A 5,867-nucleotide genomic window follows, 5' to 3' on the forward strand; every position below is an offset into this window, starting at 1 on the left:
AACGTTGAACGTACATACATGAAAACCCGTTGATCGCAGGTTTCCTGTGAAACATATGCCTATGAATATAACTATGACCGCAATGCCGCCATCTTTACGATTCTGTACGGATTAACCAATTCACGATGACGCTTCGAGGAATAAAGAGGGCGCTGTAGTCGCTGAAAATCCGGCACCGTATCTCAGTCGTCCGCGTCTGGCTAGTCACGTGGTATTGATCCGAGGGGAGAATCGACTAGTTTTACTTCTAGTATTTCATCAAGCCAACCCCTTATTGAAGCATGGGTTCTAGTACATACGGATTCGGCACCAATCAGAAAAGCAGGAAGTCGGCGCCAATCACCCGTTTCAATCCGGCGCCAATTCGATTCCAATGTCTTCCGAAATTAATCTGAGCACGGTGCAAACATGATATTCCGAACAGGGAACTTAGGTTCAGACTTGCAACGAGTATCAAATGAACCAAGAGCCAATGACCCAATGCGGACGAAATGGAGTTAGAAACTTGTAAGGCAAAGTATCGGAGGGTTTTAACGCGCCCTGGCATTGCAGGCTTCACGCGTTCGGTTTCCTTTCACTCGAATGCGGGGTCAATCTCACCCCTCTGATATCTCACCTACTAAGAAAGCCAGAGACTTCAAATTCACGGGGTCAGGTTGGTTTGTATGTGAACTCAGCCGTGTCAAAAATTTAAGTCTGTAGGCCATGACCTTCGTGTCAAATAAGGTGAAACAAAGTAAAACTCAAGACTGTCGCCCAGTGCCCCCACACCTCTGCATGCAATCGTCTTGGACGTCGATACATGTTCTTAGCAAAGGATCAATAGGTGTTTATTTTAGGCCAGTGACATATATTGACTTTCAGAAAGGTCATGATGACCAAAAACCTAGGACATTGTTTTGATTTTAAATTTGAAAGGGTGTTAAGCATTGTGCTAAGTGGGGACGTTTCCAGAAAACAAGGGGTCGATCTGGATCATTTTGGGCCAGTACCCTACGCTTACCTTAAAGAAGTCCATGGAGGATTCCTGCTACGGTCACTGTTGTCAAGAAATTCGAAATGAGCACCAGAGGCTACCCCATGAGGTAAGTTCTCCAGCAAAAAGCGCATTGGTTTTAACCTCGGTATGGCCTTCATACCTAACCCTAGGACAATGGAAGCTGCTGCGATACTAAATTCAGCTTGTCTTCTTATCTAAGCAACTATTTCAGAGATGCATGGCTTCGTCGAACCTGTGTCACATCAGGTTGAATGGATTCCTTAGAAATTGCCTTGCTTACAGACACGGCCTGACTTTTACCTGCCATAGGTCAGTGACTTTGCCAGATGCGTCTAATATTCGTATACCAAACAATCCGCTATCTATTTTCCTAAGGTACGTAAGTTTACACCTACACCTCACTGTTGCCAAAAAATATGCAAAAAAACCTCCGAGGTCAAACGGACCGCTTTCGGGCGCCTTTCCAAGAGTTTGCACGGGAATAAAGTGTTGAAAAATGATGCCGGCTGCAAACGATCTTCATCAATGAAAATGGTATGAATTACACAAAGATCACATGAAACAAGGAAACGTGAGGAATGAGCTAAATCAGGTTAAGTTAAGTTAAACTAAACCAACATATCAGGCTGTGTTAAACTTTTCGAACTTTTTAGATAATTCTGGCGACAGCTTTCCTTAAAAATCTGTCTTGATGAGCATCTTTATCAGCACGACTCCATACAGAACTGATGAAAGTTATGGGCGCAAACTCCAGATCGTAAGATTATGGCCGATGTAGCGTGGATTGAATGCAGTCGCATTCGGATGCAGGTAGACTAAATGCAGCCGCACTGGCATGCAAGTAGTTTCAGACTGAGACTGACTGAATGACTCAGGCTAAGCCCAGTCTTAAATGAGGCTGAGAACTGAATTCAAAACAAATGGGCATGGAAGTGGTTTAGTAAGAGGGTCGGATGTGAAAATTCTGAGTCCCTGTAACAGATGAAACGCAATAATTAGTTTTTAGCCCTTAGTACTTACGTTGAATGTTAAAATCGCCTTCTCTTTTCCCATCCTTTTACTCGGAACTGGTTGATATATGTCATCTGGCAACAGCTTTCGCAACCCAATTTTTTGTACGCGCATGCTCGCTCAGAAAAAAATGCATGTTTGGCGTAAAGCCCAAAGCTCTAGTGTTAAAAGCAAAAAACGACCGCAAAGTCTTCAGAACGAGAGTTGCGCCAGATGGCGGATCTGTTGCTGAGTAACGCAATCCAGTGTCCTAGAATTGCCGGTTTTGGGTGTAAAGCAGCACCCTATGAGGAGGAATTTTTTGTTCCTTTTTCCATATTTTAGGTGAATTTTTCACTCCTGTCTGACATTGTCTAATCGCACATGCCAAACCCATATTTCCCTTTACGAGGTTTTCAGATGTCATACAAAACCGAGCTCACTTGAAACCACCAAGCACAAACAAGGCCCACAGGACCTGGACACCTAAGGCTCTCTCCTGCCTCACCTAAATATGAATCATGTCTATGTATGCACAGATCAAGGGCGCCAGGTGCCTTCAAACCCAAGATCCCCCAGCGACTCCAGCCACTCGCACGCATCAGGTTTGGTTTGCTTACCAAATGCATCCTAGTGGGCGGCAGCGTGCCAAATGCAAAGTTTTCACGTATCCCCAATTTTTTTATTTCACCACCAAACTACCAAATCAGAGCCTGGTGCAAACACCAACAAAGCCTGGTAGAGAATTTTGCTCCAGGTATTTCTTTTACCCGATGAAACTCGACGACTAAATTGCATCACTCGAAATGCACCAGTGAAAAATTCAAGAAATGTCCTCTGGATAAAAGTTACAGGATGAATGTCACAATTTGAGCACTTATTTTAATAAATTTTAAGTCAAATCAACTGATAACAAAACTTTCCAAAAAAGTATCAGTCTTTATAGTTATCTAACTACTTTTACTTTTATTGGTGTCATACGAGTGTGATACCACTTTATTCCTTCCTCCTTTCCCATCGCCCTTAGAGGCACCATCTGTTGCTTAAAATGTTGACCAAGTTTTGTGCAAAATACTCCAGCTGGAAACTTGCGCGTATTTTGTACATAAATTGGATTAATTCGCCAGCCGCCCAAGCATGTTTGATATGCACCCAAGAGTAACAATTCACAGGGAATGAAGGAGACAATTGAAGCACGAAGCTTATTTTATCACCATTTTTGCCCTGTTAAACCTTGGTTAGCCATTTTTGGCTCATGGCGTTGCTCGATAATGATAAATCTAAGCCTTACAGTGTCTATTTCACCAGGCTACCTGGCAAGGCTATCATTATGCTGTCATATTGAGGTTTGGGACCTGACACAACCTGACGCAGCTAATACAGAAGTGTTTGATGGCGAAATTCTGCCCTCTGTAAATGTTTATCATGCACACCTCTTACTTCATTCGAATTTTAATCTCGTAGGTTGGTGGACATGATTGCTATTTATATTTGGGGGATGAGTGGGATGACTCTGTCTGTCAGCAAACTGTGCAAACTGTGGTACTGACTTTTTGTTTGGGGGGACCAGGAAAAAGTGCTTTAAAAAAGCCAGTAAGTCTCCTGTGAAGCAAGTATTTGCTTACTTCACCTGCTTTCAACACATGATTTGTAACCATAGTTAGCGATTTGCTGTTTTAACCCAGCGAATTTTGTCCAAGACAAATTATGATGCCACAAGGCATGCAATGGGTTATTGTGTTCCATATTCTTGATTATTTGTCCCAAAATTCCTTAAGCGGTCCCTCATGGTTGCTTTAACCAGATGTTTTCCATAGTTGTCATGGTTTGCTGACTCTGCATAGCAATTATGATGTGAGGAAAGTATCAGCATTAAGCAAATAGATCATTCCATTGAAAATGTGAAGCCAATATCTCGAACTATGCCGTTAAATGTAAATTAACAAGTCTAAGTCCATGCCTTTGCTGCAGATGAAAAGGCAAGCAGCAAAACTGGCATGGTCATCAAGTTATGTTACTTTTGGAGAAGAGCGATTGTTTTGTGGACCATATCTATTATTGCCCTTGAAAGAGGTTAAACATGGCAATCAGAATAAGTCGTCCAAAGTGATGTGAAGTGTTTTCATTTGTGTGTTGTCAACTTTGTCTGATGTCAACAAGCATACACAAGTGATACAAAGATAAGTTGAGACCAGGCAAAAAAATGAGCTTTATCATTATTTTATCATCAGTGCTGCTGTCAACAGATAGGTGAGTTGAGACGACGTTCAACATATGGGCTACTCTAAGTTAGGTTAAGTTGGTTAAGTGCATGGCAAGTGGCAATAGTGATGGTGCAGGAATCAGTAACTTACAACTGCCGCTGTGATACAAACAGTTTAGACACGATGAGATGGAGTAAGGCCTCTTTAGGTTAGGAATAGTAAAGCTACTTTCATGGAAATAAGCATTGGTATTTTGTAAGAAACAGTGGCAAAATGTTGTGAATGAAAATCGTGAATTACTTTCGAAAAATATATCAGTACGGAGAAGCCAAATGAACCATGGCCAACTGGAGTAAGACAGAATCCTTTTATTACTTTGATACACATAGAACACAGTTATGATGGGAACACTACAAAAACACAAACACATTGCCAAACCACATCAATACCGCCTCAACTTGTGTAGCCGGCGTCACGCAATTCTGATTTGAAACCAGGAATAGGCGTTTAGCGCGAACATTCTCACGCGCTCAGTGTCCGCAGACACGACCGTTTAATGGAGCAGTGACTGGTGTGAAATACAGTAGCGCCGGGTACGAGCCCTGGAACGAGCGTGCTGTTTTGTCCGGCTGTCGAAGGAAGGACTGCTGGCTACTGGCGTGGTACTAGATACAAGCCCCAATGTGGATGCGTTTTACCCGGTTGTTGAAAGAAAGCTCACTGGCAACTGGCCACAAGCAAACTAACCTGGACCGTGCGTCTTTGTTGGGGTTTTGGCCGCTGACGGAGCGAGGTCTGCTGACAAAAGATCAGACTGTGTAAACCTGACTGAGGTAAGGCCGTGTAGAAGGACTGCACGGCACGTGAAACCATCGGAAGCGCTATCTGGAAAGATAATGGAGAGTTTATCGAACTGAACACAAGCACGCTTAGCAAGCGCTGTGAGCACGAAACCATCGACGCAAGGCATTCGGTAGCTGTTTTTTTATTTAGGATGCGTGGAGCAGGGTGGAGGAGAAATTCACGGAGGCAAGCAGTGGATACACGGAACTCCGGTGGGAGCCGTGGGAACAAATGACGGATTTCGATTCGAAAAATGCGACACTGTAGATACCAATGTCTTGAACTCAATTTAACCAAAAAAAGAATATTGCATGGTAAATGCATAAGCACAGTTTGTTGCGTTTTGCATACATAACAGCTTTGTGAACAAGCGTATGAACTTGCATTGGTATGCTTCCATGTCATGTATTTACACACCTACATTCCCATACTGGATCCCCACGCTCGGCGTTGATATTGCAAATAATAACTTGCATTTGCCTCATTGCTTCACTACAGCATATATCAGCACAGGTTAACCGATATTGGAAGCATAACATTTGACTCACTCGCCTGTTCGCTTCTGTTTCTTGACCACTCTTCACGCCATGCTCCCTGTTCCATATGTGGATCTTGTTGACATCACGTCTTGCTGCGTCAGATTGGCCGTCAAAAAATGATGAGCCTATCACATGAAAACTATCCGTTCTGAAAAGCAGCATTTACGCGTAATTGGTGCTTGCCAATACAACATCTTGAGTTGCGGGTGTATATCCGCTTACAACCTTCTCTTATACCCGCTTACAACCTTCTCTTATACCCGCTTACAACCTTCTCTTATACCCGCTTAC

The sequence above is a fragment of the Pollicipes pollicipes genome, unplaced genomic scaffold (assembly GCF_011947565.3).
Source record: "Pollicipes pollicipes isolate AB1234 unplaced genomic scaffold, Ppol_2.1 Scaffold_2555;HRSCAF=2994_pilon_pilon_pilon, whole genome shotgun sequence".
Classification (NCBI taxonomy): domain Eukaryota; kingdom Metazoa; phylum Arthropoda; class Thecostraca; order Pollicipedomorpha; family Pollicipedidae; genus Pollicipes; species Pollicipes pollicipes.